Source organism: Papio anubis, chromosome 1 (assembly GCF_008728515.1).
Source record: "Papio anubis isolate 15944 chromosome 1, Panubis1.0, whole genome shotgun sequence".
In the NCBI taxonomy this organism is placed as follows: Eukaryota; Metazoa; Chordata; class Mammalia; order Primates; family Cercopithecidae; genus Papio; species Papio anubis.
In genome coordinates this window covers 90,290,200-90,301,200 of record NC_044976.1, presented here as the reverse complement: position 1 = coordinate 90,301,200, position 11,001 = coordinate 90,290,200, and the positions used below count along the sequence as shown (strand labels likewise).

At 43.9% G+C, this 11,001-nt stretch overlaps 1 pseudogene across 1 annotated transcript; it reads right to left on the bottom strand.

The window, feature by feature from the left end:
- Positions 1–1,083: 1,083 nt before the first annotated feature.
- On the bottom strand, positions 1,084–2,743 carry LOC101001472 (annotated as a pseudogene). Its single transcript, XR_002524565.2, has one exon. The product of XR_002524565.2 is annotated as an endoplasmin pseudogene (transcript).
- Positions 2,744–11,001: the final 8,258 nt, after the last annotated feature.

Sequence of the window (11,001 nt, the reverse complement as noted above, 5' to 3'; positions counted from 1 at the left end):
AGGATTGAATTCTACAGTAGTTGACCGGGGTGGTGGGGGCGGGTCCAAGGGTTGAATTCTACAGTAGTTGACCGGGGTGGTGGGGGCGGTGTTGCCCAGCATCCACAAAATAAAGGGCCTGAGAGTCAGGGATGAATGGCTACCTGGGGAGTGCTGACAGTAGAAGAAAAGGACCCAGAAAGCAGGCAGACAAAACTAACTGAGTCCATCACAAAAGTCAATGGGTGGAGCAGGCTGCAAAACATCAGGTCCCCATCCTGCTTAGACTCTGCTGGATTTAGAGGTTTATCTGCATCTCCATGACCTTCCAAGCAAACAAGATTATCTCAACACTCTCCATGTGACTCTTTAATGTGAACTGTTTTTTAAAAATATATATTGTTGGGATAAGTAGAAAATTGTGATTAGTAAAAGTGACCTTTGGAAATGTTCATTAATTATGTGTATTTTTTCTTATGAATCATCTGCCTATGCTCTTTGCCTATACCATATTATTAATAAATATATTTATCAGGTATCTCAATACATTTAATAATTGTGCAAAGTCTAAAAATATTTCAACATCTAAAAAATATTTCATAGACTCTTGTACAGGTCTTTGGAGATTATCTAGTAGCGTGACTCTCATTTTACAAAAAATCAAACAAAAGAACCGAGAAGGGAAGTGTCAAGCCAGCTCAACGGATGAAGGAATAGAAAATCCAGTTGGATCCTCCACCAGTTAGATGGTGCTGCTTCTTCAATTACTTCTAAATTTGGTCCCCTCAAAGCCACATTTCCTACTCAATCGCCATATCCAGGAATTACAGAGAGCCACCTTCATTTTCCCACAGTCTGAAGCATTTTTTTAAAGCCTCAGGGTAAATAGTGGAGAGGATTTTAAACTATCTTGAAGCCCCTTGTGATTTCACGCTGTATTTTTTTTTGGCGGGTGGGGGGGAATCTTTTTTATTTTTATACACATGACAAGATTTTACATCAAGAATAGTCAGTTAAATAGTACAAATTTACATACATGAGAAATGTTTAAAAAATTCAACTAAAAAACCTACTTCTTTCTGTGACCCCTAATCCCACATTTTAGGGGCATCCAAAACAAGTCTCTCCCAAAAGAAATGACTTAAATTTCACATTCCCTCTCCACAAAGGATCCAAACAGTGAGAGTATAATATACAATTCATCTTTTTCAGCTGTAGATTCTTTTGCTGTTTCTTGTTCTTCTTCATGTGTTCCTACATCCATTTCTTTGTCTTCATCTTGCTCTGTGTCTTCTATTGTGTCTTCAGGTTCTTCTTTGGGTTCTTCTTCTTCCAACTTTGCATCAGGGTCAATGTTCAAACTTAGGGAAGCATTCTTTCTATTCTATCTCCATATGCTTTAGTGTCTGGTAAAAGATATCCTGACTGAAGCATTGCTGTTTCACACAAAACCACAGCAAGATCCAAGACTATTTTATCACCTTCACCTTTCCTTAATTCATCGAAGCATGTCTCTGATCAGCGGGTGTCTAGGATTAATTTCAAATGTTTTCTTCTGACTCGCATAGTAATTTGTAGAGCTGTCCTTGCTCGTTTGATATGCTTATGCTTTCATGATTCTGTCCATGTTGCCAGACAGTCCGTACTGACTGGCCACCAAAGCACACAGAGATTCTGTCAGGTGCTGAGACACCACAGCCTTCTTAATTTTGTCCTTAAGGGCTTTATCTTTCATCCAATTGAGCAGAGGCTCAAATTCTTTCTCAACTGCTTCACAACTCTCCTTAGTTTTCTCACTTTCATCAAACTTCACTCCTTCCTTGACAACATTCTGGAACCTCTTCCCATCAAATTTGGGAAGGGTCTGACTACAGTATTCATCCACAGGTTCTGTGAGGTAAATAACTTCATAGCCCTTTTTCAGAAGTCGCTAAACATAGAGAAGATTCAGCCTCTTTTCTGCTGGACCCAGCCATGAAGTAGATTTTGTCTTGTTTTCTCTTCATTCTTTCCACATACTGGTCTAGGGTAGTAATGTCAGTTGGATGATGAGAAGACTGGAACATAAGAAGTTTAGCAAGACGTGTTTGATTCGAGTGGTCTTCAGTCACACCAAGCTTGATGTTGGTACCAAATTCTTTCCAAAAAGTATCATTGTATTTCTCATCAGCAATCTTCTTGATCATGTCCAGAGTTTTACAAACAAGCTTCTTCCTAATCACCTTAAGCAGTTTATGTTGTTGAAGAGTCTCAAGAGAAACATTCAAGGGGAGATCATCTGAGTCCATCACACCCTTGACAAAATTAAGGTACTTAGACATCATATCATGGAAGTTATCTGTGATGAATACACAGTGCACATAGAGCTTAATGTAATCACTCTTTTTAGATCCATGTTCGTCAAATAGACCACGTGGAGCAGATGTGGGTACAAATAAAACTGACTTGAAGGTAACTTCCCCTTCAGTGGTAAAGTGAATATAAGCCATGGGGTCATCACTTTTCTTTGAAAACGATTTGTAAAAAGCTTTGTATTCATCTTCTATTTTTTTTTTTTTTTTACTTCTTTTGATGGTCTCTGCCGTATTGGTGTGATATCATTCATAAGTTCCCAGTCCTAGACAGTTTTTTCAACTTTTTAAATCTTTGGTTTCTTTTCTTCTTTTTCTTCCTCTACTGCAGCTTCATCATCAGATTCTTATTTGTCTTCTTTTGCTACTTCTTCTTCCTCCATGTGCTTATCAACAGTTTCAGCCTTGCTCCAGCCGCACGGTCTGCCCAACTCAGCCTGTAATTTTTTTTTTTTTTTTTTTTTTTGAGGCGGAGTCTCCCTCTGTCGCCCAGGCTGGAGTGCAGTGGGCGGATCTCAGCTCACTGCAAGCTCCGCCTCCCAGGTTTACGCCATTCTCCTGCCTCAGCCTCCCGAGTAGCTGGGACTACAGGCGCCCGCCACCTCGCCCGGCTAGATTTTTGTATTTTTTAGTAGAGACGGGGTTTCACCGTGTTAGCCAGGATGGTCTTGATCTCCTGACCTTGTGATCCGCCCATCTCGGCCTCCCAAAGTGCTGGGATTACAGTCAGGCTGTAATTTTAATTTCCCCATTAGCACCTTGCAAATCTCCATTCCAGATAGCACAGTATTCGGCTGCATTTTGCCATTTACATGACACAAGTTATAGCCAAAAAGGTTAGTGTAGTGTTGTATCCCTATTAGGGAGTAAGAACTAAACGTGGAGATCAAGCTGCAGAATTTTGTAGGAGGAGGGGTAGAAAGGGTGGAGCAACCATTTCAATGTTGGCCTCAGCGCCTCTTTGCTTTGAAATCCTGGATCCTCATAAAGTTTCTGACCATAGAAGAGACTGAAAATATCCTGATTGGGAGGAGGCATTCCGTGCTCCTCCCACCATTCCTACTCAGTATCAGTGATGCAGTGAGGGTGTGGGTCAGTATTAGTCTGTTTTCACGCTGCTGGTAAAGACATACCCGAGACTGGGAAGAAAAAGAGAGTTTTGTCTGTTTGTTTGTTCATTTTTGAGACAGAGTCTCACTCTGTCTCCAGGCTGGAGTGCAGTGGTGTGATCTCGGCTCACTGCATCTTCTGCCTCCCAGGTTCAAGCAATTCTCCTGCCTCAGCCTCCTGAGTAGTTAGGATTATAGGCACCCACCACCACGCCCAGCTAATTTTTGTATTTTTAGTAGAGACAGGGTTTCACCATGTTGGCCAGAATGGTCTCGATCTCTTGACCTTGTGATCCGCCCGCCTCGGCCTCCCAAAGTGCTGATTACAGGGGTGAGCCACTGTGCCTGGCCGAAAAGGGGGTTTTATTAGACTTACAGTTCCACATAGCTGAGGACGCCTCAGAATCATGGCGGGAGGTGAAAGGCACTTCTTACAGGGCAGTGGCAAGAGAAAATGAGGAAGATGCCAAAGTGGAAACCCCTGATAAAACCATCAGATCTCATGAGACTGATTCACTACCAGGAGAACAGTAAGGAGGAAACTGCCCCCATAATTAAAATTATCTCCCACCATGTCCCTCCAACAACACATGGTAATTATGGGAGTACAATTCAAGATGAGATTTGGGTGGGGACACAGAGCCAAACCATCTCATTGCACCCCTGGCCCCTCGAAATCTCATGACCTCACATTTCAAAACCAATCATGCTTTCCCAATAGTCCCCCAAAGTCTTAACCAATTCAACATTAACCCAAAAGTCCACAGTCCAAAGTCTCATCTGAGAGAAGGCAAGACCCTTCCGCCTATGAGCCTGTAAAAAAATGTGGGAGTACAATTCAAGATGAGATTTGGGTGGGGACACATAGCCAAACCATATCAGGGTCCCAGCAGATGTGATTTGTAGAAGAGTAACTGGAGGGTTTAGAGTTTCAAAATGTCAACAGATCTTGAGAGAACGTGATTTTCCTTCACTGAGGAAATCTCTTTGTCCAGAGTAAACTTAAGCAATTGTGTTTCATTGACTCTAAGTTTCAAGACTAATCAAGTATCTCCTGTAGTGTGGAAGGCTGACTGCTGAACTCTGTATTTTTATCTGTTAACTGAGTGTTTCCTTTTTCCTTGACAGTGTGTACCCCTCAAGTGATTACAGGTCAGACAGTTGTCTCAATTAAGCTGCTGGCAAGACAGGAGTAGAATTATTTGAAGTGTTGTCAATAAAGAGGTTTAGCATTATTGAGAGATGGCTCTAGAGCTTCAATGAACAAAACTTCAATAATAACAGCAGGAGGGCAGTGTTAAAGCTAATAAAAATAGGTAGAGCACTTAGGATGCACCAGACATTTTATGAAAGCTTTGCAAGCATTATCTCACTTAATTTCCACAACAATTCATGAGGTAGGCACCATTATGCTCACTTCACAGATGAAGAGAATGAGGCTCAGAGTGGTAAAGTTGCTTGCCCAAAGTCATATGGTAAACTTCTTGGGACCAGAGCAAGCAATCTGATTCCAGGATCCTGGGATCCTAAGCTCTCTCTATACAAACTCCATGACTACTCTGGAGGTTGTAGCCTCTGCTCCTGAAATAGTAGCTGCTCAAAAAATATGAGCCAATTGAATGAATAGATGCTCTGTATTAGGCTGTTCTTGCAGTGCTATAAAGAAACACCCGGCTGGGCATGGTGGCTCAGGCCTGTAATCCCCGCACTTTGGGGGGCTGAGGTGGGCAGATCATGAGGTCAAGAGATCAAGATCATCCTGGCCAACATGGGGAAACCCCGTCTCTATTAAAAATACAAAAATTAGCTAGGCATGGTGGCACGTGCCTGTAGTCCCAGCTACTCAGGAGGCTGCTGAGGCAGGAGAATCGCTTGAACCAGGGAGTCAGAAGTTGCAGTGAGCCGAGATGGTGCCACTGCACTCCAGCCTGGTGACAGAGTGAGACTCCATCTCAAACAAACAAACAAACAAACAAACAAACAACAACAACAACAGAACACCTGAGACTGGATAACTTATAGAGAAAAGAGGTTTAACTGGCTCACGACTCTGTATGCCTTACAGGAAGCATGGTGCTGGCATCTGCTCAGCTTCTGGGGAGGTCTCTAGAAGGATGCAATCATGGAGGAAGGCGAAGAGGAGGCAGGCACATCACATGGCCAGAGCAGGAGCAAGAGAGTGAGGTGCCACACACTTTTAAACAGCCAGATCTCATGAGAAGTCTCTCACTATTTCAAGGACAGCACCAAGGGGCTGGTGCTAAACTATTCATAAGAAATCGACTCCCAGGATCCAATCACCTCCCACCAGGCCCCACCTCCAATACTGGGGATTACAATTCAACATGAGATTTGGGTGGAGATAAACATACAAATGGTATCATGCTCCATGGTGCTGAGGCCTGGGTCAGAGTCAGGTGGCTGCGTGTTCTGCAAGCCTGAAGGGAGACCTGAGAGCTACATTAAGACAGCCTTTCAAACTTCTCAGAGCTTTGTTTGAATTTAGAACCTTTTGAATAATTGTCACAGTAATGCCTCATCTTTGTTTTAGCAGTATTTAAGAGGCCGAGGCAGGCAGATCACAAGGTCAGGAGTTCGAGAACAGCCTGGCCAATATGGTGAAACCCCGTCTCTACTAAAAATACAAAAATAATTAGCCAGGCATGGTGGTGCACACCTGTAATTCCAGCTACTCAGGAGGCTGAGGCAGGAGAATTGCTTGAACCTGGGAGGCAGAGGTTGCAGTGGACTGAGATCATGCCACTGCACTCCAGCCTGGGTGACAGAGGGAGACTCCGTCTCAAAAAAAATAGTGGTAATTATTATGTTTACCACTATTACTTTTTAAGACGGGAAAAATGGTAATTCCTGAATATGCAGTGAAAGGGGTTGGTTAAATAAATTATGAAAATACATATGACAGAATACTTAGCCATTAAAAATCTAGTTGTATAAGAATACCACAGGACATAAAAACACATTTTTGATATATTATCCAGGGGAAAACGCAGGTTACAAAACAGAGTATTGCCAGGCACAGTGGCTCACGCCTGTAATCCCAGCACTTTGGGAGGCCGAGATGCGGATCACCTGAGGCTGGGAGTTCGAGACCAGACTGACCAACATGGAGAAACCATGTCTCTACTGAAAAAATACAAAATTAGCCAGGCATGGTGGCACATGCCTGTAATCCTAGCTACTTAGAGGCTGAGGCAGGAGAATTGCTTGAACCCGGGAGGCGGATGTTGCAGTGAACTGAGATTGCGCCACTGCACTCCAGCCTGGGCAACAACAGCGAAACTCCATCTCAAAAATAAAAATAAAATAAATAAATAAAAATAGAGTATTTTCCCAATAACGTACATACATTTATGCATACAAAAATATCTGGAAGACGATACATTAATACATTAACCATAGTTATTTCCATGTGGTAAGAGTGTAGGTAGTTTTAATTTTCTTGTTTGTGATTAAATTTTTTTTCAAATTTTCTACAATAACTATATATACATTTTCTAATCAGAAAAAACACTAATGTGATTTTTCTCTTTTTTCTTGAGACAGAGTTTCACTCTTGTTGCCCAGGTTGGAGTGCAATGGTGCAATTTCGGCTTACCTCAACCTCCGCCTCCCGGATCAAGTGATTCTCCTGCCTCAGCCTCCCGAGTAGCTGGGATTACAGGCATGCACCACCATGCCCGGGTAATTTTGTGTTTTTAGTGGAGACAGGGTTTCTCCATGTTGGTCAGGCTGGTCTCGAACTCCCGACCTTAGGTGATCTGCCCATCTTGACCTCCCAAAGTGCTGGGATTACAGGCATGAGCCACTGCTCCTGGCCTTATATTGTGATTTTTAAAAGGGGTGATAATCAAATTTTGATCTTCAGTTTAAAATTAAGATATGTGTCTAGCCACAGTGGCTCATGCCTATAATCCCAGCACTTGGGGAGGCTGAGGCAGGAGGATCACCTGAGATCAGGAGTTTGAGATCAGCCTGGCCAACGTGGTAAAACCCCGTCTGTACTAAAAATACAAAAATTAGCTGGACATGGTGGTGCACGCCTATAATCCCAGCTACTTGGAAGGCTGAGGCAGGTGAATTGCTTAAACCCGGGAGGTGGAGGCTGTTGTGAGCTGAGTTCAGGCCACTGCACTACAGCCTGGGTGACAGAGACTTGGTCTCAAAAAAAAAAAAAAAAAAATTAAATTAAATTAAGATACGAAGTTGCAACTTAGTAAAAGACGCAATGTAACTAGTAAAAACATGACTAGCCAAAACATAAAGTTAAAAAAAATTACAATACAGGAAAGAGAGAGTTTTCCTAGTCCAACGCTCAAATCCCTTTCTGTGCTGACCCTTATCATCACTATGTCACCCTAACATAAGCCATGTTATGAATCTTCAATTCTTACCTTCTTCTCCCTCACTCCTCCTCCCTCAACCTCCTCATACACTTCCCCTCAAGGGCCACTTCACCGCCATCCCCAGGCCTGGCTTTAAGGGCTGACCTCCATGCAGAAGAGGCCTGATTCCACAGCAGCCCACACCAGCCCTGACCTCTCAGAACTCTGAGGTCCTGGGAAAGGGAGCCTGACTCCGACCCTCCTTGAGAGAAGGAAGTGGCAGTGAGATGCCCTCACCAGGCCTGCTCCCAGCCTGCCTTATCCCTGGTACAGAGGCTGGGGTTTCCTGCCCGGAAGCACTAGGCCTGAACACAATGGGGGTTATCAGTCACCATCGGGGGATTAGGACCACAAGAGCCCTCCACTTAATGGTCAGGTTTCCAGGCCTTTCCTGCATGAATCTTTACTTCCGTGGAAGCTCTTGTTTTGGTCTTTTCCAAGACGGAAGCCCTTCCCCCCGCTTCCCACCCCTCTTTCACCCTCGGTCAGTACCCTTTCACTTCCCAGCCTTTTCTCCTTTGGGTCTAAGTCAACTTAAATTGATAATAATAAGAGCCTGGGTAAGGAAAGTGTTTCTGCTCTTTCTAGACATTTTTTTTTCTTTTTAAATTATAGGTAAAATAGATGCATTAATTTAATTGGCTTCTATGATGAGATGAATAATTTCATCAACTGAACAAATTAACAAATGATACCTGAATTGAGATTTAAGTTCTTAATCTAATAGTTGGCTTATTTAGCAGCCCTTAATAGAGGGTCTTTCCATATTAAAAAGTAGAGATATTAATAATTAATTTATAAGAAAAAGTTTTTTAAAAAGCGTAACTTACCATGTTGTAAACTTTAATAATAAAAATGGCAAAGTTGCTTTTAAAACCTATCTTGGAAAATAAGAACTAGCACTTACTGAATGCTTATATGTATCAAGTAGCTTACTCATATTAGCTCATTCAGCCCTAAGGATCACTTATTTTATGAATGACAAAACTGGCCCCCTGAGAGGTTGAATAACTCACTGAGATCACCGGGTATGTAAATGTCAGGGCTGAGTTTTGAACCCAGCCTGTGTAACCTCAAAGTCTTTAGACCTTACATTATACTACTGCCTCTCAAAGTAGCTGAAACCACTTACATCTACCAACATTTCCCAGTATTAGTGTAGGTATTAGACATGAGTTTACATTTGAAAGCTTGTCTCCCTCCCTCACTAATTCCAAGCACAACTTCTCAGAACTCACCACCATTACCCAAAGACTTGAGCTCAGAAAAGATGAAAAGATAATGGTGTTGGTTTTCACGACCCCCATTAATTCAAAAGAAAAACTACACTAAGCCACAAAGAAAGTGTTAACAAGGTAAACAAAGGTATGATTTTTCTAATGCATGTATCTGCGTATGTGATGATATATAGGATATAATACGAGATAGTTTTCAAACAATTTTGAGGGTATCCCTGCCTTCCAGGACCTTAAGCGCATGCTTATCTGCCTATTGGGTAATTGAGTATTGCCAACTCCCACTTCCTGAATTGGATGTGGGAAAAGAGAAAGCAAGGAAAAGGAAAAGAAGGGACCAGGAGTGGTGGCATATGCCTGTAGTCCTAGCTACTCAGGAGGCTGAGATGGGAGGATCCCTTGAGGCCAGGAGTTCAAGGCTGCAGTGAGCTGTGATCACACCACCGTACTCCAGCCTGGGCAACAGAGCAAGATCCCGTCTCTATTTTTTTTAAAAAAAAAAGAGGGGGAAAGAAGGAAGAAAAGGACATCTACTCAGAAGTGGAGGTGGTGGTGGTAGAAATTAACATTTGTGAACTCCTGCAGGCTTCACGCTGAACTTTCCTGCAGGAGGGTGAGATCCTGAAGGGAGAGAGCCCCTGATTGAGGGTAAAGGGCATCCAGGGTCTGGGGGCACAGCCCTGCCTCCTAGTGATAGGCCTGCTCTGACTCAGCCCGGGAGGGCAGCCAGACCTGCACCTCCCTGTTCCCACTGATTCCACTGGGACCCATTGCAGAATGACTCATATGAGCTCTGCTGCCCTGCGAAGCCTAAGGGATGTCAGTGCCTGCTCTGGGCAAACACCCCAACAGTCAATTTAAGTTATTTAGTTAACTTTTTATGACATCCAGTCAGGCTGCCTGAGGGGTGAACCTCTGAGATCATGATGACACATGTGGCTGTGGCTCCTGGGATCTCTGCAGTTTCTGTGGTTTCCATGGGTCTTCGGTCCCACGTAGGGCCACTGGCTGTGCTTTGAGGAACGCCATGCAGAACGTGGTCCATGTGAGAACATGTGAGGGAGGACGGCAGGCACTTTTCAGGGAAGGATGGAGGCTGTGCAGTCAGAGGAGCCACCTTGCCACGCCCCTTGGGTGAGGTGACCTCATGCAGTGGATGCCTCTGTGGCCTCCATATGAAAGACGCAACTGTGGGTTCCTTTGGGGTGCTGGGAGAGCCATTTACCTTGGGGGAGCTTGGAGGTTTTCCAGAAGAATCCAAATGTATCTACTAAGAGCACTGAAATTTCCTGGAGGGTTCTGATGTTGGCTGGGGAGTCTTCTTCCCATGCTTTGGATAATCTGTTCAGGGGTTTGTGAAGTTTGTGGCCTAGAAGCCCTGGGGTGATTCTCTGTGTATCGGGAAGGTACTGCTATTCAGCGAGCCCTCAAAGGTCTTATAACCTGGACAAGGGAAAGAACCATGATGAGGAAATTTGGCTTTCTCTGCTGGGACTGCTCCAAGAGCCAGAAGCAGAAAGGTGGGGTGGGATGCTTAACGGTATTGACTCACTCAGGCCTAAGGCCCAAGGGTGTCTGGGAAGTGAGATCTGTGGAAGGGGCTTTTTCACAGTTACTGACACCACCAAAACTCATGCTTTCCTCCTTTATTGCAACCAGTCCTGTCTCCTAGCACCCCTTTGGGAGGCAGCCCAACACCAACTTCCCCTACCTGGGGTGAGAGTAGGGCATATCCTCCCTGGGTCAGCAGACTCAGTCCAGCTACCATCTCAAAGTTCAACCCATCCATCATTCAATACTAGGCCAAGTTCTTCCTGCTGAGAAGGAAGTCACCTTTGCTGCATCCTATGGCCTCCCTGCTGGAATGCCCACTTGCTCTAGGCAGCAAGTACAGGTTGCTGTTTCTGACAATCAGTTATTGAGT